Here is a 27827-nt window from a genome sequence, read left to right as displayed (position 1 = left end):
TTTCTCCCCCCTGCCCCCACCCCCTCCCTTACCACCCACTCCACCCCTCACTCAACCCCCACCCACTCAATACCCAGCAGAAACTATTTTGCCCTTATTTCTAATTTTGTTGTAGAGAGAGTATAAGCCATAATAGGAAGGAACAAGGGTTTTTGCTAGTTCAGATAAGGATAGCTATACAGGGAGTTGACTCACATTAATTTTCTGTGCGTGTGTGTTACCTTCTAGGTTAATTCTTTTTGATCTCACCTTTTATCTAGTTCCTGGTCCCCTTTTCCTATTGGCCTCAGTTGCTTTTAAGGTATCTGCTTTAGTTTCTCTGCGTTAAGGGCAACAAATGCTAGCTAATTTTTTAGGTGTCTTACCTACCCTCACCCCTTCCTTGTGTGCTCTTGCTTTTATCCTGTGCCAAAGTCCAATCCCATTGTTCTGTTTGCCCTTGATCTAATGTCCACATATGAGGGAGAACATATGATTTTTGGTCTTTTGGGCCAGGCTAACCTCACTCAGAATGATGTTCTCCAATTCCATACATTTACCAGCAAATGATAACATTTCGTTCTTCTTCATGGCTGCATAAAATTCCATTGTGTATAGAAACCACATTTTCTTAATACATTCGTCAGTGGTGGGGCATCTTGGCTGTTTCCATAACTTGGCTATTGTGAATAGTGCTGCAATAAACATGGGTGTGCAGGTGCCTCTGGAGTAACCTGTGTCACAGTCTTTTGGGTATATCCCCAAGACTGGTATTGCGGGATCAAATGGTAGATCAATGTCTAGCTTTTTAAGTAGCCTCCAAATTTTTTTCGAGAGTGGTTGTACTAGCTTACATTCCTACCAACAGGGTAAGAGGTTCCTATTTCCCTGCATCCTCGCCAACACATGTTGTTCATGGTGTTGCTGATGATGGCTATTCTAACAGGGGTGAGGTGGAATCTTAGCGTGGTTTTAATTTGCATTTCCTTTATTGCTAGAGATGGTGAGCATTTTTTCATGTGTTTTTTGGCCATTTGAATTTCTTCTTTTGAGAAAGTTCTGTTTAGTTCACTTGCCCATTTCTTTATTGGTTTATTAGTTTGGGAAAATTTAGTTTTTTAAGTTCCCTATATATTCTGGTTATCAGTCCTTTGTCTGATGTATAGTTGGCAACTATTTTCGCCCACTCTGTGGGTGTTCTCTTCAGTTTAGAGACCATTTCTTTTGATGAACAGAAGCTTTTTAGCTTTATGAGGTCCCATTTATCTATGCTATCTCTTAGTTGCTGTGCTGCTGGGGTTTCGTTGAGAAAGTTCTTACCTATACCTACTAACTCCAGAGTATTTCCTACTCTTACCTGTATCAACTTAAGAGTTTGGGGTCTGATATTAAGATCCTTGATCAATTTTGAGTTAATCTTGGTATAGGATGATATACATGGATCTAGTTTCAGTTTTTTGCAGACTGCTAACCAGTTTTCCCACCAGTTTTTGTTGAACAGGCTGCTATTTCTCCATCATATATTTTTAGCTCCTTTGTCAAAGTCAAGTTGGTTATAGTTGTGTGGCTTCATATCTGGGTCCTCTATTCTGTTCCACTGGTTTTCATGTCTGTTATTGTGCCAGTACCATGCTGTTTTTATTGTTATTGCTTTGTAATATAGTTTGAAGTCAGGTATTCTGATACCTCCTGCATTGTTCTTTTGACTGAATATTGCCTTGGCTATTCATGGCCTCTTGTGTTTCCATATAAATTTAACAGTAGATTTTTCCATCTCTTTAATGAATGACATTGGAATTTTAATGGGAATTGCATTAAACATGTAGATTACTTTTGGGAGTATTGACATTTCATTTGAAAATGAAAACACAACCTACTGGAACCTATGGGACACAGCTAAGGCAGTCCTCAAAGGAAAGTTTATAGCCATGAGTGCATATATTAAAAAGACTGATACAATACATCACAAACGCCTAGAACAACAAGAACAAGCAAATCCCAAAACAAATAGAAGGAGAGAAATAATAAAAATAAGAGCTGAAATCAACAAAATAGAAACCAAAAAAGCCATACAAAAAATTAATGAAACAAAAAGTTTGTTCTTTGAAAAAATAAACAAGATCGATAGACCCCTGGCAAACCTGACTAAAATGAGGAGAGAAAAAACCCAAATTAGTACAATCAGGAATGCAAAAGGGGAGATAACAACAAACACCATGTAAGTCCAGGAAATCATCAGAAACTACTTTGAGAACCTATAGTCAAATAAATTTGAAAATTTTAAAGAAATGGACAGATTTCTAGATACATATGACCATCCAAAACTGAACCAAGAGGAAATTAATCACCTGAATAGACCTATAACACAAAATGAAATTGAAGCAGTAATCAAGAGTCTCCCCAAAAAGAAAAGTCCAGGACCTGATGGATTCTCTGCTGAATTCTATCAGACCTTTAAAGAAGAACTGATACCAACCCTCCTTAAACTCTTCCACAAATAGAAAGGGAAGGAAAACTGCCAAACACATTTCATGAAGCCAGTATTACACTTATCCCAAAACCAGGAAAAGACACCTCCAAAAAGGAGAACTATAGGCCAATCTCCTTAATGAAAATTGATGCAAAAATCCTCAACAAAATAATGGCAAACCAAATTCAACAACACATCAAAAAGATTATTCACCACGACCAAGTAGGCTTCATCCCAGGGATGCAGGGGTGGATCAACATACGAAAATCAATAAATGTAATAAACCACACTAACAGAAGCAAAGACAAAAACCACTTGATCATCTCAATAGATGCAGAAAAAGCCTTTGATAAGATCCAACATCATTTCATGATAAAAACTCTAAGAAAACTAGGAATAGAAGGAAAGTACCTCAACATTATAAAAGCTATATATGACAAACCTACAGCCAGCATTATACTTAATAGAGAAAACTGAAACCATTCCCTCTAAAATCAGGAACCAGACAAGGATGCCCACTATCTCCACTGCTATTCAACATAGTACTGGAATTCCTAGCCAGAGCAATTAGGCAAGAAGAAGGAATAAAAGGAATACAAATAGGTAAAGAAACTGTCAAAATATCTCTATTTGCAGATGACATGATTCTATAACTTAAAGACCCAAAAAACTCTACTCAGAAGCTTCTAGACATCATCAATAGTTATAGCAAGGTAGCAGGATATAAAATCAACATAGAAAAATCATTAGCATTTCTGTACACTAACAATGAGCAAACTGAAAAAGAATGTATGAAAACAATTCCATTTACAATAGCCTCAAAAAAAATCAAATACCTATTGTAAATCTAACAAAAGATGTGAAAGACCTCTACAAGGAAAACTATACACTTCTGAAGAAAGAGATTGAGGAAGACTATAGAAAGTGGAGAGATTTCCCATGTTCATGGATTGGTAGAATCAACATAGTAAAAATGTCGATACTCCCCAAAGTAATCTACATGTTTAATGCAATTCCCATCAAAATTCCAATGACATTCATTAAAGAGATTGAAAAATCTACTGTTAAATTTATATGGAAATACAAGAGGCCATGATAACCAAGGCAATACTCAGTCAAAAGAACAATGCAGGAGGTATCACAATACCTGACTTCAAACTATATTACAAAGCAATAACAATAAAAACAGCATGGTACTGGCACAAAAACAGACATGAAGACCAGTGGAACAGAATAGAGGACCCAGATATGAAGCCACACAACTATAAGCAACTTATCGTTGACAAAGGAGCTAAAAATATACGATGGAGAAATAGCAGCCTGTTCAACAAAAACTGGTGGGAAAACTGGTTAGCAGTCTGCAAAAAACTGAAACTAGATCCATGTATATCACCCTACACCAAGATTAACTCAAAATGGATCAAGGATCTTAATATCAGACCCCAAACTCTTAAGTTGATACAGAAAGAGTAGGAAATACTCTGGAGTTAGTAGGTATAGGTAAGAACTTTCTCAACGAAACCCCAGCAGCACAGCAACTAAGAGATAGCATAGATAAATGGGACCTCATAAAGCTAAAAAGCTTCTGTTCATCAAAAGAAATGGTCTCTAAACTGAAGAGAACACCCACAGAGTGGGAGAAAATATTTGCCAATTATACATCAGACAAAGGACTGATAACCAGAATATATAGGGAACTTAAAAAACTAAATTCTCCTAAAACTAATGAACCAATAAAGAAATGGGCAAGTGAACTAAACAGAACTTTCTCAAACGAAGAAATTCAAATGGCCAAAAAACACATGAAAAAATGCTCACCATCTCTAGCAATAAAGGAAATGCAAATTAAAACCACGCTAAGATTCCACCTCACCCCTGTTAGAATAGCCATCATCAGCAACATCACCAACAACAGGTGTTGGCAAGGATGTGGGGAAAAAGGAACCTTCTTACACTGTTGGTGGGAATGTAGACTAGTACAACCACTCTGGAAAAAAATTTGGAGGCTACTTAAAAAGCTGGACATCGATCTACCATTTGATCCAGCAATACCACTCTTGGGGATATACCCAAAAGACTGTTACTCCAGAGGCACATGCACATCCATGTTTATTGAGGCACTATTCACAATAGCCAAGTTATGGAAACAACCAAGATGCCCCAGCACTGACGAATGGATTAAGAAAATGTGGTATCTATACACAATGGAATTTTATGCAGCCATGAAGAAGAATGAAATGTTATCATTCGCTTGTAAATGTATGGAATTGGAGAACATCATTCTGAGTGAGGTTAGCCTGGCCCAAAAAAACAAAAATCGTATGTTCTCCCTCATATGTGGACATTAGATCAAGGGCAAACAGAACAAGGGGATTGGACTATGAGCACATGATAAAAGTGAGAGCACACAAGGGAGGGGTGAGGATAGGTAAGACACCTAAAAAACTAGCTACCATTTGTTGCCCTTAACGCAGAGAAACTAAAGCAGCTACCTTAAAGCAACTGAGGCCAATAGGAAAAGGGGAACAGGTACTAGAGAAAAGGTTAGATCAAAAAAGAATTAACCTAGAAGGTAACACCCACACACAGGAAATCAATGTGTGTCAATGCCCTGTATAGCTATCCTTATCTCAACCAGCAAAAACCCTTGTTCCTTCCTATTATTGCTTATATTCTCTCTACAACAAAATTAGAAATAAGGGCAAAATAGTTTCTGCTGGGTATTGGGGGGGGATGAGGGAGGGGAGGAGTGGGTGGTAAGGGAGGGGGTGGGGGCAGGGGGGAGAAATGAACCAAGCCTTGTATGCACATATGAATAATAAAAGAAAAATGAAAAAAAAAAAGCTCTAAGAAAACTAGGAATAGAAGGAAAGTTCCTCAACATTATAAAAGCTATATATGACAAACCTGCAGCCAGCATTATACTTAACGGAGAAAAACTAAAACCATTCCCTCTAAAATCAGGAACCAGACAAGGATGCCCACTATCTCCACTGCTATTCAACATAGTACTGGAATTCCTAGCCAGAGCAATTAGGCAAGAAGAAGGAATAAAAGGAATACAAATAGGTAAAGAAACTGTCAAAATATCCCTATTTGCAGATGACATGATCCTATACCTTAAAGACCCAAAAAACTCTACTCAGAAGCTTCTAGACATCATCAATAGCTATAGCAAGGTAGCAGGACATAAAATCAACATAGAAAAATCATTAGCATTTCTATACACTAACAATGAGCAAACGGAAAAAGAATGTATGAAAACAATTCCATTTACAATAGCCTCAAAAAAAATCAAATACCTATTGTAAACCTAACAAAAGATGTGAAAGACCTCTACAAGGAAAACTACACACTTCTGAAGAAAGAGATTGAGGAAGACTATAGAAAGTGGAGAGATCTCCCATGCTCATGGATTGGTAGAATCAACATAGTAAAAATGTCGATACTCCCCAAAGTAATCTACATGTTTAATGCAATTCCCATCAAAATTCCAATGACATTCATTAAAGAGATTGAAAAATCTACTGTTAAATTTATATGGAAACACAAGAGGCCACGAATAGCCAAGGCAATACTCAGTCAAAAGAACAATGCAGGAGGTATCACAATACCTGACTTCAAACTATATTACAAAGCAATAACAATAAAAACAGCATGGTACTGGCACAAAAACAGACATGAAGACCAGTGGAACAGAATAGAGGACCCAGATATGAAGCCACACAACTATAAGCAACTTATCGTTGACAAAGGAGCTAAAAATATACGATGGAGAAATAGCAGCCTGTTCAACAAAAACTGGTGGGAAAACTGGTTAGCAGTCTGCAAAAAACTGAAACTAGATCCATGTATATCACCCTACACCAAGATTAACTCAAAATGGGTCAAGGATCTTAATATCAGACCACAAACTCTTAAGTTGATACAGGAAAGAGTAGGAAATACTCTGGAGTTAGTAGGTATAGGTAAGAACTTTCTCAATGAAACCCCAGCAGCACAGCAACTAAGAGATAGCATAGATAAATGGGACCTCATAAAACTAAAAAGCTTCTGTTCATCAAAAGAAATGGTCTCTAAACTGAAGAGAACACCCACAGAGTGGGAGAAAATATTTGCCAATTATACATCAGACAAAGGACTGATAACCAGAATATACAGGGAACTTAAAAAACTAAATTCTCCCAAAACTAATGAACCAATAAAGAAATGGGCATGTGAACTAAACAGAACTTTCTCAAAAGAAGAAATTCAAATGGCCAGAAAACACATGAAAAAATGCTCACCATCTCTAGCAATAAAGGAAATGCAAATTAAAACCACACTAAGATTCCACCTCACCCCTGTTAGAATAGCCATCATCAGCAACACCACCAACAACAGGTGTTGGCGAGGATGCGGGGAAAAAGGAACCCTTTTACACTGTTGGTGGGAATGTAGACTAGTACAACCACTCTGGAAAAAAATTTGGAGGCTACTTAAAAAGCTGGACATCGATCTACCATTTGATCCAGCAATACCACTCTTGGGGATATACCCAAAAGACTGTTACTCCAGAGGCACCTGCACATCCATGTTTATTGCGGCACTATTCACAATAGCCAAGTTATGGAAACAGCCAAGATGCCCCACCACTGACGAATGGATTAAGAAAATGTGGTATCTATACACAATGGAATTTTATGCAGCCATGAAGAAGAACAAAATGTTATCATTCACTGATAAATGGATGGAATTGGAGAACATCATTCTGAGTGAGGTTAGCCTGGCCCAAAAGACCAAAAATTGTATGTTCTCCCTCATATGTGGACACTAGATCAAGGGCTCCCTCATATGTGGACATTAGATCAAGGGCAAACACAACAAGGGGATTGGACTATGAGCACATGATAAAAGCGAGAGCACACAAGGGAGGGGTGAGGATAGGTAAGACACCTAAAAAACTAGCTAGCATTTGTTGCCCTTAATGCAGAGAAACTAAAGCAGATACCTTAAAGCAACTGAGGCCAATAGGAAAAGGGGAACAGGTACTAGAGAAAAGGTTAGATCAAAAAAGAATTAACCTACAAGGGAACACCCACACACAGGAAATCAATGTGAGTCAATGCCCTGTATAGCTATCCTTATCTCAACCAGCAAAAACCCTTGTTCCTTCCTATTATTGCTTATACTCTCTCTACAACAAAATTAGAAATAAGGGCAAAATGGTTTCTGCTGGGTATTGGGGGGGGAGAGGGAGGGGGCAGAGTGGGTGGTAAGGGAGGGGGTGGGGGCAGGGGGGAGAAATGAACCAAGCCTTGTATGCACATATGAATAATAAAAGAAAAATGAAAAAAAAAGATATGGTGAAGGATTACTATAGACAGAACAAGACTGATCATGAGTTGATAATTGTTTCAGATGAGCGATGCAGTATTATTGTATATATATTTGATACATATTTGAAATTTTCCATAATAAAAGGCTAGCTATTATAGCTTTTAAGACCCACAGTGCAAACTCTCCAAATCACAGTATTAAGAAAGCCAGTTTAGCTTAGAAGACAGCCTTATTCTGGGTTGAGAAATACATTAATTTTCTTTTTTTTGAGCAAATTTCTCTGGAATACCAACCAGCCCAGTTGCCTGACAAATATTGCTTTCTTTATAGCTTTGTTCTTTAATTCCTTATCCCTGCACCTACCACAGTGTAGAGCTTATGATAACCACCAAAAAGGTGAAAGAAACTCAGCTTAGCCAAACTGATCCACATTAGCCATGTTCACAATATTTCACTTACAAAGTCCTCGCATTCCCTCCTAGCCTGTAGATTCTGCACATATTCTCTGCCTATTTCTATGCCCCTTATGCCTTAGCACAGGATTTGTCCATTAAGCATTCATTAAGTTCTTCTTTGGCCAGGATAAGGATAATGAACTCAAAAATAGCCTCCAACCCATTTCCTTCCTGTGTGAAGGCCACTGGATTTATTTTATTTTTTTATTTTTTTATTATTCATATGTGCACACAAGGCTTGGGTCATTTCTCCCCCCTGCCCCCATCCCCTCCCTTACCACTCACTCCACCCCTTCCTCTCCCCCCTCACCCCCTCGATACCGAACAGAAACTATTTTGCCCTTATCTCTAATTTTGTTGAAGAGAGAGTATAAGCAATAATAGGAAGGAACAAGGGTTTTTGCTAGTTGAGATAAGGATAGCTATACAGGGAGTTGACTCACATTGATTTCCTGTGCATGTGTGTTACCTAAGGCCACTGGATTTAAAAAGCTGTTTGGAGTTCATGGTCTATCTTTAACAAAGCTTCTGTCCCTGTTACTGCTTGGAAGGCAAAAGAACAAATTTAACAATTTCCTAATAAGCCTTCTCCCATCTCACCACCCTGGGACAGCTCTTGTCTATGAGGGACATTTCCTTCCATTCAGAACCTGCACAACTGACTCTAGGTAACTCTGCCAGGCATTAGGGGTTGGGTCACTCCTCCCACTTTGTGCCTTCTCTGAGTTTCAAGGGACCTGTTTCAAACATGACTCAGACCACATTTACGCAGCCTAAGACTTGTGGAATAGGATTATTCTGTCTTGCACTCTCTTGCTGTACTGAACCATGGCTTCCCTGCATGGCTGAGCTGAGGTTGGCTGATGGATCCTGGGGAGTATACACAGAGATGGATGAGGGGCTCCCCTCTCAGAGGCCTGGGTCTTACTTCAGATGGGCACAAATATATTCTGGATTTAATGAGTATTTTCTGTTTAAATAACATTATCTATTTGTTGTTTTGACTGATGAGTGGTACCAAACATTACTTTGGGTTTAAGTAAAGCAATGCAGGAAGGAAAATTAGACTAGTTAGATGAGCAGACAGGCATAATTTCAGTGCAGGAACCCTTAGTATCTGGATGAAAATAAAGAAATCAAGGGGGACTGAGTGCTTGTGGCACATGCCTATAATCATAGCCCCTTGAGAGGCTGAGATTGGGGACATCGAGGTTAGAGGCCACTCTGGGCAACTAGATTGCAAGGCCCCATCTCCAAAATAACCAGAGCAAACTGGACTATAGGTGTGGCTCAAGAGGTAGAATACCTGTTTCACAGCTATGAATCCCTGAGTTCAAACCCAGGTCCCATCAAAAAAAAGAGAAATGGGGGGATGGGATGGGCTTCAGGGTGAACTCCAAATGTATGCCCTGGAACACCAACCCATATCCAGACGACAGTTTACTTATTTTACCTGACTGATTGCAACGGCCATTGATCAGGTGGCATTGTGCTCCACCAACATTTCCAAATCTAGCTTAAAGCTTAGTGTTGCTTTGTAAAGAGGCAGTACCAGAAAATTCAGTTCTCAGTACCCGAAAATCCTTCTGCTTCATAGTATGACATATACGTCCATCAAATGAAGATAAATTGCTTAACAAGATGTCACAAACTAAAGCAATTTCCCTTTGGCCCAGGGAAAAAAATTGTATTTTCTATCCTCCACCCAAAAATAATCTAACCTCTAAGGCAATTGGTTTCTAAAACCCTTAAATACATAAATATATTTTAGTGGATTAATTCTACTCTCTATTAAATGTTCATAGACAAGTCCCTTTTAATTATCCATTTTATGAGTGCCTGAGTCTATCCTGTGAAAAAATTCAGGATGTAAGTTACTGACCACATTATAGCCTATTTATCGCAGCTGTGCAGTAAACATAATGTACCAGGCCTTACTGTAATCTGTTATGATGTGCAGTGACTGTTTTATACTATCCCATTCTCTAATCTTTCAAATGGGGCTTAAAAGCCTATTTCACTTCTCTAATGACTTAATAGTAAATCAAATGGACCTATCATCCACATGGATAATGAAGTACTCCCTAGGGAAACTATGAAATACCTCTATTCATCTTCCAGTTTGACTGGATCAATATTAAAAAAATACACCAAACTTATTCAGGTATGGTGGTGTATCCCACTACTCAGGAGGGTGAAATTGAGAGGACTATGGTTCAAAGCCAGCCCAGGCAAAAACTTAGGGAGACCCCCCTAACTGAACCAACAAGCAGGGTGTGCAGTGCATACATATCATTTCAGCTAGATGAAGGCATAGGCAAGAGGACCAAAAATTTCCTGGGGGAATGGCTCAAGTGGAAAGATCTGAGTTTAAATCTCTTGTATCACAAAAAAAAATGTTATTTGGTGTGATGTTATTCACACCATTACCACAATAGAATTTAGTGTTAGCTCTTTAAATTTGTGATTTAAGGTTGCAAAACTTTAATACTCTGAAAGCAAAATAATGTTCTTGCTTTGAAAGACTTCCTGCCAAAGTTTCTGGCAGACTTTAGTGTTTTAACCTAATACCTACGGCACATATTATAAATATTCTATACTTTAAGCTAATTTTACATGGAGCATACAATTTGTTGACACTGCATGACACTACAGGGAAGAGAAATTGAAAATGCATGGTTTAATACAGAACTAGACCTTAGCCAGCCACCTGTCATTCACACCTGTAGTCCTAGCTACTTGGGAGGCAGAGATTGGGAGGGTGGCGGTTTGAAGCCAGTCAAGCAAATAACTCACGAGATTCCCAATTCCCACTTAACCAGAGCAAAAGGGACTGGAGAAGTGCCTCAAACAGCAGAGCACTAGCTTTGCAACCAAGAAGCCCTGAGTTTACCTTAAGTGCTTTCTTTGTAATATTTTCTGTTTCTAACACCAACAAAAATATTCCCATTTTTTATTTCACTGACACCATGAAAAATGTTTCTCTCTTTTTTTTCTTTTGGTTGTACTTGGGTTTGAACACAGGGCTTCTTGTTTATTATGTAGGCATGCTATTGTTAGGGTACAAATGTTAGGGTACCTTTGAAGCTTGCAGCCCACTCAGCCTGAAACCAGCCATGGCTAACATGACCCAAGCCACCACTTACTGGAACTAAGGGAGGTGGGACGGTTTCTGGGAACAGGGACTGTTTCTGGTTAATCTTGCTAGAATGGTATGTGAGTCAATGAGTTAAGACACCTGGTGTTTACCAAATTCCTGATAAATAATCTTCAAGTAATCTTGCCCCACCACCAAGATGTGGGTGATATCAGAAATATGTGACCCCAGGGACCATAAAAATTGCTGTGTGACTGTGACTAATGTCTAAAAAATATATAAGCAGCCTGAACTTTGTATTTGGGGTCCGTGTTGAAACCCACTGCGTCGGGCGGATACCCGGACCCCCAGCTAGCTGGAAATAAACCTCGCTTTGTGGCTTACATTATCGTGAGTGTCTTTTGTTCCTCTGAGGGGTGGTCAACCTCGGACCCCAACATCTGGAGGTCCCACCGAGATCTCAGCCCCTCCCTGAGAGGAACAAATGGCCTCCGATACCGAGGCTTAGTTGAGAAAGACTGCGGAAGGAGGACTGGTCACCTCCGTTTGGAGGGACTTAAGTCCCCGTCTGAATTTGGTTGAGAATTCTCATTGAGTGGAAGGAAGGGGTTACAGCCCTGGAGGCTTCACTATTGGAAGTCGTGGGAGACATCCCCGACGGTAAGGAACCATGCCAACATCCTCAGTGGATGCCATTTGGGTGGTCTTTGGGTAAGGATCCTGAATCTGGTGTGAATGGAATTACGCCTGTGAGAGTAGTCTGGTTGACCGGCCAGTACTTGTGTATGTTAGAGAGTCCTGTGCGAATTTGTTTGTCTGCTGGAATTGTCTCTTTTGTTCTTTGCTGTCTCCTCTGTCCCTCTCTCCTGATCATCATGGGACAGGCTCAGGTAACTCCTAAGACCCTTCTTCTGAGTCATTTTTCAGAAATCTGCACTAAGGGACACAATTATGGTGTGAAAATTAAGAAAGGTAAGTTTGACACCCTTTGCTCAGCAGAATGGCCAACCTTTAATGTAGGCTGGCCTCCTCAAGGTACCTTCTCCTTGGACACGATTAAGAAGGTCCGAGATGTCATCAATAGACCCGGTCTTCATGGCCACCCTGATCAATATCCCTACATCCTTATGTGGCAGACTTTAGTAGAAGACCCCCCTTCCTGGCTGCGGCCATTTATCCATGGAGCACCTATAGACCGGCCCACAATACTGGCTATGTCAGGGAACACCCCCACTCCCGTTAATTCCCCTAAGAAGCCTATTCTGCAGGAAGACCCAACTCTCCATCCATCCTTGATAGACTTAGATTGTGAAGTAAATCTCCCGCCATATGCCACTGCCACGCAACTCCAGCCAGAGGCAGATGGCTCCCCTAAGCCTCCCCATTTATCAACCTCCCCGTCTGCACCCCCCACCCTGGTCTCCAGACCGGCAAGGGGACTCAGGCCCCATAGGCAGCGAGAAGAAACCCCAGAGGAGGAGCCCTCCTCCACTTCCACCGGGCCCGCCATCCTCCAGGTGCGGGCCCTGGGTGGTGCTGGTCCTGATGGGGGATGCACCTATCAGTATTGGCCTTTTTCAAGTAGTGACCTGTACAACTGGAAAGCCCAGAATCCTCCTTTTTCTGAGGACCCTAGAGGCCTGACTGATCTGTTCGAGTCCATTTTGCATACTCACAGTCCCACATGGGATGACTGTCAGCAGCTCCTTAAGACTCTATTCACCACCAAGGAACTGGAGCGGATTCTCACTGAAGCCAGAAAGAATGTCCCTGGCGACAATGGGCGACCAACCACCCTGCCAAACCTGATTGATGATTGTTTTCCTTTAAACAGACCCGACTGGGACTATGGGACCGCAGAAGGTAGGGAATGTCTCCAGGTCTACCACCAGACTCTTATGGCAGGCCTCCAGGCGGCAGCCCACTGCCCTACCAATTTGGCTAAGGTAAAGGCAATAATGCAGGGGGAAAATGAAAGCCTGGCCGTGTTCCTTGAGCGTCTTTACAATGCACACAGATAGTATACCCCTCTAGACCCACTAGTGGAGGTGAATCAGTCAGCTGTGATAATGTCCTTCATAAATCAGGCTGCCCCTGATATTAGGAAGAAACTATATAAGCAGGAAGGGCTTGGGGAGATGACTACCCGGGATCTGATGAAAGTAGTTGAAAGGGTTTTTAACACCCGAGAAATCCCGGAAGAATGAGAGGATAGAATCAGGAAGGAGAATCAGGAACTACAAGAAAGGATTTGGAAGGAGGACAGGGAACACCAGAGTAAGGAAAACAAGAAACAGCAAAAAGAGATGGCTAAGATATTGCTAGCAGGAGTCCAGGGTCTGGCTGGACCGAGTTCTGGACGGACTGGCCCCACATGTCCCCGAAGAGATCGACCCAGGCTAGACCAGGGACAATGTGCCTATTGTAAGGAATATGGACACTGGAAGAAGGAAAGTCCCAAACTCCAGGGTCGCCCGGGACCAAATAGCAGGCCCAATAATGACGCCCAAGTCCTGTTAGCCGGAATGGACAGTGACTAGAGGGCACGGGACTCGGACCCCCTCCCCGAGTCTTGGGTAACCATATATGTGGAGGGGAAGCCCATGAGATGCATGGTGGACACAGGGGCCCAATATTCAGTCCTTAATAAACCTACTGAGCCACTGTCCCAGAAAATTAGCCTTGTGCAGGGAGCCACTGGATCCAAAGCATATCAATGGACTAGCAAACATCAGGTGGATTTGGGCCGACATCAGGTGACCCATTCCTTTCTGGTCATTCCTGAGTGCCCTGCCCCCCTTCTGGGACACGATCTGCTAACTAAGGTGAGGGCTCACATTCACTTTGAGCCAGACGGTATCAAAGTGACAGATGGACAAGGACAGCCCCTCCAAGTCTTGACCATGTCTCTCAAGGATGAACATCGCTTGTTCTCCTTGCAGGACCCTCCCCCAAAACCTATTGAGTGGTCCCCTGAAATGGCTTATTGGATTCAAACCTACCCCCAGGCTTGGGCAGAAATAGCAGGTGTGGGGCTGGCGGAACATTGAGCCCCGGTAATAGTAGAGATCAAGGCTTCAGCTCAGCCCATCCGAGTCCGTCAGTATCCCATGTCTTCCGAGGCATGGAGGGGGATTGCCCCTCACATAAACCGTCTCCTGGAGGCTGGAATATTACGGCCCTGCCATTCTGCTTGGAACACTCCACTTCTCCCCGTTAAGAAACCCGGGGGAAAAGACTATAGGCCAGTCCAAGATTTAAGGGAAGTAAACAAGAGGGTTGAGGACATCCACCCCACAGTCCCCAACCCCTATACCTTGCTGAGCCATTTGCCCCCCTCCCATGTTTGGTATACCACTTTGGACTTGAAAGATGCTTTTTTTATCATAGCCCTGGCACCCAATAGTCAACACATTTTTGCCTTCGAATGGCATGATGAAAATATGGGAACCCCCGGACAGCTAACATGGACTAGACTACCACAAGGTTTCAAAAACTCCCCTACTCTGTTCAATGAGGCTCTTAATCAGGATCTGGACTCATATCGCCGGAGCCACAGTTCCGTCACACTTTTGCAGTATGTAGATGACTTGCTTCTGGCAGCTGCATCTGAAGCTGAGTGCCGGCAAACCACTGGAGACCTCCTCCAGGAGCTGGGGAAGTTAGGCTATCGGGCCAGTGCAAAGAAGGCTCAAATTTGTAGACAAACAGTCACCTACCTGGGGTATGAACTAAAAGAGGGAACCAGATGGTTAACGAATGCTATGAAAGAAACTATCCTCAGACTCCCCGTCCCCACCTCGGCTCAAGAAGTCCGCAAGTTCCTGGGGATGGCGGGCTACTGCCAGCTGTGGATATTGGGGTATGCTGAACTGGCAAAACCCTTATACGAGGCAACTAAGGACAAGGCCCCTTGGGCCTGGGGGCCAGATCAACAAAAGGCCTTTGAGGAGCTCAAGACCACCCTCCTGAGAGCCCCAGCCCTGGCACTGCCAGACCCTCTAAAGCTCTTCACCCTCTTTGTAGACGAAAGAAGGGGGATAGCAAAAGGGGTACTAATGCAGTGCCTAGGGCCCTGGAAGCTGCCAGTTGCTTATCTATCCAAAAGGTTAGACCCAGTTGCAGCAGGCTGGCCCCCATGCCTGCGGATCATAGCGGCAGTTGCCCTAATGGTAAAGGACTCAGATAAGCTCACTTTTGGGCAACATCTGAAGGTGGTAACCCCCCATGCAGTAGAGGGGGTCCTAAAGCACCCTCCAGGTAGATGGATGACCAATGTCCAACTGACTCATTACCAAGGGCTCTTGCTGGATGCTCCCCAAATCCTCTTCTCCAACCTGGTTTCTCTAAACCCGGCCACCTTGCTGCCAAATCCGGACCTGGAAGCCCCTCTACATGACTGTCAGGAGATTACAGCTGAAATCACCCAAGTGCACCCTGATCTCCAGGACTCAGCCCTACCCAACAGTGAGCTGGTATGGTATACAGATGGGAGTAGCTTCGTCTCAGATGGGGTGTGTAAGGTGGGCGCAGCGGTGGTGGACCAAGGTGGGAACATAATTTGGAGTGCCCTGCTGCCCCCAGGGACCTCAGCCCAGAAGGCCAAACTGATCGCGCTGGCAGAGGCACTCGAGCGGGCTGAGGGAAAATGAGTGACTGTTTATACCGACAGCCGTTATGCTTTCGGCACCATCCATGTACATGGTGCCATCTACTGGGAAAGGGGTTTCATTACAGCGGAAGGAAAGGAGCTATGTAACCTCCCAGAGATCCAGAGACTACTGACTGCGGTGCAGAAGCCCCAAGCTGTGGCGGTAGTACATGTTCCTGGTCACCAATCTGCCCAGACTCTGGAAGCTACGGGGAACTGGCGTGTGGACAAAGCGGCCCAAAATGCTGCTTTGGCCTCCACGACCCTAGCGCTGACCTTACCCGTGCCTGAGCTTCCACGCTTGCCACCGTGACCCGAGTACACCCTGGAAGACAAACAGTGGATCCAAGATCACTGATGCCCAGAGCCCAATCAGCAAGGCTGGTATCATGATATCGAAGGGCGGCTGATCCTTCCTGAAAAGTTAGGACTGTTTCTCCTCTCCAATTTACATCGAGCCAACCATTTAGGCAAGAAGAAACTACTCACCCTCCTCAAGTCGGCCCACCTCCGGTTCCCGCATCAAACAGCCCAGATTCAAAAGATTGCAGACCAATGTGTTGGGTGCCAGGCTATGAACCCCAGCAAAAGGGGACTCCTACATACAGGTACACGGGTACGGGGGAGGGCGCCAGGATGGAGCTGGGAAGTGGATTCACTGAGGTGAAGCCGGGAAGGTATGGGTATAGGTATTTGTTGGTTCTGATAGACACCTTCTCAGGCTGGGTGGAAGCCTTTCCTACAAAACGAGAGACTGCTCAGGTTGTAGCTAAGGTTTTGCTGGAGGAAATCATACCCAGATATGGCATCCCCGAAACTCTAGGCTCTGATAACGGTCCGGCTTTCATCAGTAACGTCCTACAAGGGCTGGCCCGGGCAGTGGGGACTAATTGGAAACTGCATTATGACTATAACCCCCAGAGCTCAGGGCAGGTAGAAAGGATGAATTCGACCCTGAAGGAGACCTTATCTAAATTAGCCATCAAGACTGGCGAAGACTGTGTGGCCCTCCTACCCTATGCCATCTTCCTGGTTCAAAATTCACCATATGTACATGGATTGACACCTTTTGAAATTCTATACGGGGCTCCGCCCCCCATTACTGTCTGAACCCTACTGGACCAAGACCCCAGTATGGCCCCAAATTACTTGGCCAGCTTAAAAGCCCTACAGGAGGTCCAACATGAAATCTGGCCCATAGTGCATGCCTTGTATGAGACAAAGGACACATCGAACCCAGAACATGGCATCGTCCCAGGGGATTGGGTATGGGTAAAGAGGCACAGAGCCCACACTCTGGAAGAAAGATGGAAAGGCCCTTACCTGGTCATTCTGGTTACCCCCACTGCTCTTAAGGTTGACAGCATCGGGCCTTGGGTCCATCACTCCCACATGTGTCAAGCCAATCAGCAGGAACAGAAAGAGGCTAGAGAGTGGACCACACAGCGGCACCCAGATAACCCATTGAAGCTGAAGCTTTTGCGACCCCAGGAACATGCAGTCTTCAGGAGCAGCCACGGATGGGTTGGCTAGTTGCTCTGATCTTGCTCAATGCCCAGAGCAGGAGCCTCGCAGAAACCAGCCCTCACCAGCCCTATAAGCAAACCTGGATACTCACCGATGGGGAGACTCATACCACCCTTAATGAGACTACTCGCACTGCCCCCATAGGAACTTGGTGGCTGGAGCTTCAATTCTGCTTCAGAGACATCAATCCTGCCTACAAGTCTACTGCCCCAGAGTCAGCCCGACGTTATGGTTTTTATGCTTGCCCTGGCCACAAAAAGAACAAGGACTGTGGGGGGATACAATACTCCTTCTGTAAGTCATGGGCATGTGTCACATCCAACAATGGTGAATGGAAGTGGGGGATATCAAAACCAGACCTAGTCAAATTTGCCTTTGTAAACGGGGTACCCTGGGGGCACAGAATTCTGTCACCCATCCATGAATGCCAGCCCACAGATACAGATAGAATCAAGGTCACCTTCACTGACAGTGGCAAAGAGGACACCCCTGGGTGGATACAAGGCAAGGTGTGGGGACTTGTGTTTTATAAATATGGTGGACATTCTGGCTCAACCGTAGTAATCAGATTAAAAGTTGAGCCCATGGGGCCACCATCCAAAATGGTAGGCCCCAACAAAGTACTTAAGCCGCCCTATGTAGAGCCACCTCTCCGACCTCGCACAACCCCAGTCCCTACCCAGCCTCACACAAAGGCTAGTATTAAAACTCCAGGACCATTAGGCACCGGCCCTCCCTTGGTGAAGCCCAGTCTCATGACCGGGTCCACAGACCCCCTCTGGAATCTAGTAAATGCTGCATTCCTAACATTGAACCACACCAACCCTAATATGACTACCTCCTGCTGGCTGTGCTATGATGTGAAGTCCCCATTCTATGAGGCAATAGGGCTAAATATCACCTATGATATCTCGACTAGTGAAAACCCCACTCAATGTTCCTGGGGAGACCGTAAGAGAGGTCTGACCATACAAAAAGTGAGCAGCCAAGGCACCTGCTTAGGGAAGGTGCCGGTGGGAAAACAGGACCTATGTGCTGTTGTAGAAAACAACCCCACCTGGGGCGATGGTATTAAGTGGGTAATTCCAAAAGGCAATAGATGGTGGATATGCTCACAGTCTGGGCTCACCCCTTGCCTATCAACTAATGTGTTTAACGGTTCTAAAGAATTCTGTGTCCTAGTGGCTGTGCTGCCCCGCATCATCTATCATTCTGAGGAGAGCCTACATTCATACTGGAATACAGGAACAGGTGAGAGAAAAAAGAGAGAGCCTATTTCTGCATTAACCATTGCTACCCTACTTAGCCTAGGGGTGGCTGGGGCAGGAACTGGCGTAGCCTCCCTGGCTACTCAACATAAAGGGATGTCCTCACTGCGCGCAGCCGTAGACGAGGAAATAGAGAGGATAGAAGCCTCCATTAGTCACCTAGAAAAATCCCTTACCTCTCTATCTGAGGTAGTGCTTCAGAACCGACAGGGCCAAGACTTATTGTTCCTTCAGCAGGGGGGAATATGTGCCGCCTTAGGGGAGGAATGTTGTTTTTATGCTGATCATTCAGGGGTAGTTAGGGAGTCTATGTCTAAAGTGAGGGAAGCACTGGCAAAAAGGAAACGGGAAAGGGAAGCCCAAGAAAATTGGTTCGAAGCTTGGTTCAATAGGTCCCCCTGGTTCACTACCTTGTTCTCTACCCTGGTGGGCCCTCTGGTCATACTACTGCTTATATTAACCTTTGGTCCTTGTATTCTGAATAAGCTAGTGACCTTCGTGAAAGATTGAATTAGTACAGTCCAACTAATGGTCCTGAGGCAGCAATACGAACAGTTACCTAGCCCTGAGGATGTTTACGCTCGTCGCCCAGATGAGCATGATTCCTCATTATGAACAACTAAAGGGGGGAATGTTAGGGTACAAATGTTAGGGTACCTTTGAGGCTTGCAGCCCACTCAGCCTGAAACCAGCCATGGCTAACATGACCCAAGCCACCACATACTGGAACTAAGGGAGGTGGGATGGTTTCTGGGAACAGGGACTGTTTCTGGTTAATCTTGCTAGAACAGTATGTGAGTCAATGAGTTAAAACACCTGGTGTTTACCAAATTCCTGATAAATAATCTTCAAGTAATCTTGCCCCACCACCTAGATGTGGATGATATCAGAAATATGTGACCCCAGGGACCATAAAAATTGCTGTGTGACCGTGACTAATGTCTAAAAAATGTATAAGCAGCCTGAACTTTGTATTCGGGGTCCGTGTTGAAACCCACTGCATCAGGCGGATACCCGGACCCCAGCTGGCTGGAAATAAACCTCGCTTTGTGGCTTACATTATCGTGAGTGTCTTTTGTTCCTCTAAGAGGTGGTCAACCTCAGACCCCAACACTATCACCTGAGGCACACATGTATATTCCAGCCCAAGAATGTATGGACATATTATTCATCAGATTATAATTATGGAACAGAAAAGACAATTCTTTTAAAGTTTTAGGATCTATGGCAAAATGCCCCAATTATCTTACATTTACTGATAAATAACACCATTCAAAATCATGAGCAATTATACTGTAAGACATGTAAATTACATCACATAGTAGAATATGTTAATCAGCATAAATGAGTCTTCAGTATACAAAGAATTATTTATATTTGGAGTAGTTTTATGACAAGTTGCAAAATTCAATAACCAAAAACTTTGTTCAACACTCTTGAGTATACAGAATCAAAAAAAAGTCACCATGGCATTACAAATGAGAAATTCACTTAAATTTGAATTACCCTTGCAGTGATAGAGTAGTTTTCATTCAAACATTCACATTTACAACTACTATCCATTTGAAGGGAAGAGGGATCAGGCAGGGAAACACGCTGGCAGATAAGGTTGTGGAGAGATATTTATATAGTATGACCCTCACTCTCATCTGGGAAATTTCTTATCTTACTGTCTTACAAATGACTGATTTGACTGGTTCTCCATTATGCACTCCCTGGCTCTCTGTTCCTTGAGCTTCCAGTGACACTCAAGACTTCAGGAACTCTCTTCTCCCTCACCTCCCACCCTGTGCCCTCATTCCCTATGAACACATCAGTCCACAGCCCCTACCCTGCTGGCCAGCCTACCTCCTTGCCTCTGCTCTCCCAGTAGGCCCCACTTCAGCAGGGCTGGGCTTGCAGAGTACACTCCCAGTCTAAGAGGTCCTGCTTTCCCTGAGATCAGGATATGTGGATGCTGCTTGCCCAACACCATGAAGCCCAGCATTCATGGCCAGGTTGCTCTGTAGCTGCTGTGCTGTGCTATGCCATCTACTTCATGGCCTGGGGCATGGAACCTGGGGAGTTCCAGCCCTGTAGGAGGATGGTACTGCACTGCAAGGGGAAAAGGGGTTCTGTGGAAATCATAGGAAAAGGAAGAAACACAGTAGACACTACCTAACTCCCTTTTGTCCCTCTACCACTTTTAGCCTCTATTTTTTCCGAGTCTCTCTCCTCTAGCCAACTTGGATTCCAGGAAGAATGGGACTGATCAATAATTTCTTTATGACAAGGGATGGAAACAATCCCCAAGGAAGAGTACAGTCTTGTAGGAGAGACCACCCTCAAATGACTACAATTACCTATAATGATGAGCCTGCAACTTGGAACAGCAATCACCTCATGAAAATCAGATTGCTCCTCTTTAGTGATAACAGCAAAACAAACCCCTCCCAGAACTAGAACTGAGATAAGGCCTCTGGCCTGAGAAAAATCCCTGCTTTGTCAGATAAGCAGATTTCAAACCCCTCCTCTGACTCCTTTTTCTATAAAACCTCAAAATTCCTGTAAGCCACTTGAAGACAAGCTTGGGGTCACTGAATCCCTTTGTCTTCCCAGTGCAAGCCACATTTGATTAAGCTTCCTTTCTATGTTGTGCACCAGGGCTTGTCTCTTTAACTGGTATATAGGGACAGGTGGCCAAGCCTAGTCCTGTTGGGACTTCTGGAGCTAGGGCTTTATTGACCTAAAATTCCAGTTTCAACAAGATTTGAAGGAAGCCTGGGACCTGTATGGCTGGGCAGAATCAGCACCTGCCATGTGGAAAAGACATGTGATAGACCACAGAAAAGAAGTCCCTATCCAAATACAAGAAGCTGTGGTCCTTCTTCCCTGAGGAGGAATGTCTGCAGCAGACTGAATAGGAAGAGGGTGCCCTGTAGGACAACCAGTTCAACATGGCCAAGAAGTTCTAGTCCTTATTGCTGCCCTTGTAGGAGATGAAGAAGCACCACAACCTAGTCATCAGCATACTTTTCCAGTGAAGGCAGCCACCTAGCAGGCAGAGTCCCCAAAGTTTGAGGCAGAAGGGATCGCCCTCCAAGCTATAGAATCAGCCAATGTACCTAGGCGTCAACCTAGATGGATGGATAAAGAAAGTGTGGTATACATACTAATTGAAATTCCATCTATCCCTGTCAGAATGGCTCTTATTTTTTAAATGTTGGCATTTGGTACTACATGTATAATGCCATCACATGTGGAATCTAGAAATTATGTACATGAACACAATGGGGAATTACTCAGCCATGAAGAAGAATGGAATCTTATCATTTCCAAGAAAACATATGCTATTAGAAAACCTATTTAAGCAAAATAAACCAGACTCTGAGAAAGACAAGCATTGCACATTTTCTCTCACATGTAGAAAGTAAACATTAAAGAAATAAAGAAATAACCAGAAAGTATAGTGCTTACTACTAAGGAAGGGTAAAGGGACCGGAGGAGGCAGAGAGAGAAGTTAAGAGGGTAGCTGGGAAGGTGGCCACTAGCAAAGCAAGTTATATATATACACAGAAATGTCACAGTGAAATCCATTATATGTATAATTAATACATTGAATTTCCATTTCATGAAAGCAAAAAACAGCACTGTAGCTGTTCCTAAGCAATATTCTCAGTGAATTAAGGCAGTTTATCCTCACTGACTGCATGTCCCTGCCAGCAGGACCAAGGACTTGAGTTATCTTTAAATAGGTCCCCCTTGGGGACCACAGTTAAATATCATTTGATCACTCTGAATAAGCTATTATACGTAACTTTCTTCTGATATAATGATTAATGAGTTTGATTAAGTTACAAATCTATGGAAAATAAGGGGAAAAATCTATAACCCTATGCTGGGGGGAATGGAGAGGTCTATGGGAGATACGTGAGGTCATTCTTCTTCATGCCTACTACTTGTTTTTCAGTTTCATGATGGTGAGGATTCACTTTACTGCATCTATGATGCCAGTAGATGTTAAATAAATACTTGCTTGATGAAGGTATTTATAGGCAGCATGTAACATTCTCAATGTATTTTCATATTTATTGTTGTGGGTTTTTTTGTTTTTTAGCAGTGCTGGGGATTGAACTTAGGGACTCACTCTTGCAAGCAGTCTACCACTTGACCCACACCTACAGCCTTTTTGCTTTTATTGTTGCTAACACAGGATCTCACATTTATTCCTCAGGCTGTCCTGGACTGCAGTCCTCCTACAGGTATGATAGGCATGTACTAAAACATGCACTTGTATTGACTGAGATGGGGTCTCAAGAACTTCTTGCCAGTGCTGGTCCTGAGCTGTAATCCTCCTGATCCCTGCCTCCTGAGTAGATAGGATGCTACCACGCCTATCTTGCTGTGTTACTTTTGATGACTAATAATCTGCTTGCTTACATCCTTGTCCACCTCTACATTCTCCAATACAGACTGAGACTAAAAAGAGTGATGGGCTAGAAGGATGGAAAGAGCCATACAGAGAAAAGGGGGAATGATGCACTAGAGAGTGATGGGTTATAGGCATGTGGCATAGTTGCTTTCTTATTGGAATCTATGGTGCTTCTCATCTATCAACTCCCACCACGTAAAAATATTTTGTACTTAAGTTGAAGTGTTTTAAAACAACAAGAAGGGAATATTATACAACTAAGGAGGAATAATTAGGAAATGAGTTGAGAAAAGTATGAAAAGGAAAGAGAAAAAGAAGCAATGAATATGTAGAGGAAGCGATACCATAATATTCTAGTGAGGAGTCTGACCTGTGGAATCAGACTGATGAGGTCAAGCCTGGGATTTGCAATTTAATTGCTCTATGGCATCTGCTAGTTTTCTTGTGTCAAGCAAGTAATTAGCTCTCTGAGTCCCAGTTGTGTTTATATGTAAATATTACCAAAGACTACAATTAGACTATACTAAAACTCAATTAAAATCTGCTATTATTCTGTTTCCCTTCAGAAATGGACAAAACTCAGGAAGATCAGAGAAAGAAATGCAAAAAAAACAGATGGGTTAGGTTAGGCCGTCTCATGTCTTAGGAGCTTATGAACTGGTAACCAATGGCAGTGAAGAGGAAATGAGTCCCATAAGAGCAAGCAGTGCTGGGAGCAGTGGAGAATGTGCTGTCCTCAGTAAGGGCCCCTTCCAACCTCCTTTTCAATCAATGTGCTCTCATGGATTTCTGGAGAGTCAGGACAAACAGACCACTCTGATTTATGGAACTATAAGTGCTTACTGTCAGGATGCTGAGAGAGTTATCACAGAGCCTAGAAAATAACTTACTCTCCTCAGAAATAAAAATCCCTCCTGACCATTGGTGAATGGGAAGGAGAAAATCCTCTCTCTCTCTCTCTCTCTCTCTCTCTCTCTCGCTCTCTCTCTCTCTCTCTCTCTCTCATTAACTAAGTTCACTTTGCCTTTCTGATTAAATTTACCTCTCATGAACATCAGGATCAAAAATACCAACAGTGACTTGCCACCATACCCTCAAGACTTTGGCCCTTAATTCAGTTTTAGTTTAATACTCATTCACTCAACAATATTTACTGAATGTATACATGGTTCAGTTTAGTGTCTAAACTGGTTAAGTGTTAAGGAAAAAAGTTAACAAGACAATGCCTTTAATTTCATGGGATTCACAGTGTAGTGAGGGAAGGAGACAATGAATAAGCAACAAGTGCATATACACAGTGACAAAGGAGAAGAGGAGACATTGTGCTGGTTAGATAGATATAATATGAGTTTATAATCCCAATCAGACATCCACGATCCAGTTCACCACTATCCCTCACCCTCTGGAACATTACACAAATACCCTTCTGGAATCAGCCCTTTAAGTTTGCCATCATACTACTTCTGGTTCAAACTGCCTAAAACTATCAGAAACAAACCTATAGTCTAAAAGTGAATTGTGTTAGCTCATTGCAATGAGGGAGACAATATGCCACCAGAACTGGGAACATCTCACTAAACAAAGACATTAACAAAGCTTGAGAAAGGATGGAGTTGACAAAATTTAAATGAGGCAATATTTTCATAGGCTCAGAGCCAAACGATTAGTGGTAGAACACTTGTACCTGAAAGTACAAGGTCCTGAATTCAAACCTCAGGACAACAAAAACAAATGAAAAATCATACCCCTTTTCAATCCTGTAATTTCCTTAGCTTTTAATGCTGGGAGCATATAAACTGGCTCAACTGTAAACTGGCTCGCATAACAAATGCCATATCCTGAGTTCAAATCTCAGTACCATCAAAAAACACTAAAAAGACAAAGGATCAACATGCAAAGCAGACATAGTGTTCCATTTTGGAATAAACAATAAAGGTAAAGTACATGTGGAATGTTGTGTGTAGAAACCCTTATCTGAAGCTCTTTGTGTTGAAAATAGAGGTTGTTTCGCTGTGTCAATATGACTTACCTCTGGTGGTCAAGAGAAGGATGTGGAAAAAAAACAGAGAGAGAAGGATGTGCCATTCTTACTGACAATTCCAGATTGCAAAACTACTGGAAATGTAGGTTTTAGAATAAAACATTTCTCAGTGACTCAAAAAGCTGTATACACTCGAAAAAGGAGATAGTTATGATAATTACTATATCTGTGGAATGAAATTTTTGGGAGAAAGGTGGTGCCCTTAAGTATACCTTCAGTATACATTTGACCTAGTCATATGTGTTATTCCAGAAGAAGCCTATCAATTTTTATTTCCTCAATTGGAGCTCAGAAATGGTACCTGGAGGGGGAGGAGCCAAGATGGTGGATTGCTAACAGCCTCCAGATCAACAAGCCCCCACAAACCTGGAAGATATCCATAGGTTAATGGCAGCAAAGGTAGTTGGTCAGGCTACCTTGCTAAATAAGAGTTTCCCAATATACAGACAGACCACATCTACTATGCCAAACCTCTCAATAAACCCTTTATGCATCAATGTGCCACAAGAATGTGGGCACCACCACAAAGTGACTGCACTGCCACTACCTGTGCTTTCTTGGTAGGTGTCAGTTCTTTTCTTTTGTTTTCTATTTTTCTGGACCAACACAAAGTGTTGAGAATTTTTCAGGACCCTGGGAGGGGGCGGTCTCAGACTTTCTCAGAGAAAGGGAATAATTGATGTCCACAAACTTCAGGATACCACCAACACCAGAGAGAAGAGCCTACAAAACATTCAGGTCAGTGAACAGAAATGATACAACAACCTAGGCAATAACCAATCCTGCCAGAACACTGAAATTAATTCAAGGGAAAAACTTCAGTTGACTAAAACCCCAAACCAAGTAATTAACAACAGAAGAGCAAATTTCAAAATGGAAGCATGGGCAGTAAAAAAAGACAGGAAAATATGAATCATCAAAAGGTCAACAACCACACATAAAGAATCTGATGGATAGTAAAGCGGATGAAACCTCAGTTTCTGAGCTCAAAAGAATGATGATAAGAATAATTAAGGAGTTTAAAGATAACATGCAAAAACAAGTCAGTGAAATCCAAGAGAAAATAGAAAAACGGTTCGAGTAGACACAGAAACAAATAAATGAACTCAAAGAGGATACAAACCAACATCTGAATAAAAGCAAGAAAGATACAAGAAAGGAGATAAATGAAATAAGAAAGACAATAAAGATGTGAAAGAGGTTTTTAACAAAGATAAAGAAAGTCTCATAAAAGAAAAAAGAAAAAAAAAAACAGATGAAAACCCTGGAAATAAAAACCTTTTCACATGAAAGAAAAAATACAGTTGAAAGCCACTCCAGCAGACTGGAACAAGTGGAAGACAGAATTTAAGAACTAGAAGGCACACTAGACACAACAGGAAAAAAATGAATATATACAGAAAAAATGCAATTTCATTAAAATACCAAATCTACAAATCATAGGCATTGAAAAAGGAGAAGAGGTGCAAGCCAAATATACAGAAATCATATTTAACAAAATGATAGCAGAAAACTTCCCAAATCTCAAGAAAGAGATGTATATCCAGGTATAGGAGGCCTCTAGGACACTAAACAAATATGACCAAAACAGAACATCACCATGGTATATTATAACTAAAACACTGAGCACAGAGAACAAAGAATGAATATTGGAACCTGCAAGGGAGAAAAGTCAAATCACCTATAAAGGCAAACCCATCAGAATATAAGCAGATTTCTCAATAGAAACCTTAAAAGCAAAAAGGACATGGGAAGGAAGGTTTTTCAAGCACTGAAAGAAAATAATCTCAATCCTAGAATACTGGGTAAAGCTATCATTCATAATTGAAGGAGTAATAAGAACCTTCCATGATAAACAGAAACCAAAACAATATATGACCACTAAACCATACCCCAGAAGACACTCAAAGGAATCTTATACACAGAGGATGAACATAGCCTTGAAAGGATGAGAATGATTAAATCTCAGAAGATGAGGAGATAAGCAATTGTAGATTAGCAAAGAATCAATCACACACTACACACCCACACAGATACCCAAAGCAATAAAATGGCAAGAATTACCACATACCTATCAATATTAACACTGAGTGTTAATGGTCTCAAATTCCCCATCAAAAGAAATAGATTGGATAGCCAGATTAAAAAGGAAGACCCAACAATTTATTGTTTACAAGAAACCCACGGCATCAACAGAAACTTACATTGGGTTAGAGTGAGAGGGGAGAAAAGATTTTTTTCAAGCAAATTGCTGCCCAAAACAGGGAGGAATACCAATACTTGTGTCTGATAAAGTAGATTTTAAAACTCAATTAGTCAGAAGAGACAAAGAAGGTCACTTCACACTAATAAAGTAACAATACACCAAAAGGAAATAACAATTGTTAACTTAAATGGGCCTGGTCGGCACACACAATCTCATTAAACACACACTACTGGGCTTAAAATAGACTCCAATACAGTGATATTGGGAGACCTTAATATTCCACTGTCACAATATACAGGTCATCAAGACAAAAAAATCAACAAATAAACTTCAGAATCAAATGACACCATAAAAAAATGGACCAGACAGACATCTACAGAGTGTTTCATCAAACAGCAGCATA

At 42.5% G+C, this 27827-nt stretch overlaps 1 protein-coding gene across 10 annotated transcripts in view; it reads right to left on the bottom strand.

Annotated features, from left to right (window-relative positions):
- LOC109690272 (immunity-related GTPase family M protein 1-like) overlaps positions 1-27827 on the bottom strand; it is a 218440-nt gene that overhangs the window by 138721 nt on the left and 51892 nt on the right. The window lies entirely within an intron of this gene.

This window comes from Castor canadensis, chromosome 16, assembly GCF_047511655.1.
Source record: "Castor canadensis chromosome 16, mCasCan1.hap1v2, whole genome shotgun sequence".
Classification (NCBI taxonomy): Eukaryota; Metazoa; Chordata; class Mammalia; order Rodentia; family Castoridae; genus Castor; species Castor canadensis.
The sequence above is the reverse complement of the archived record's forward strand: the minus strand, read 5'-3'. Positions and strand labels throughout refer to the sequence as shown.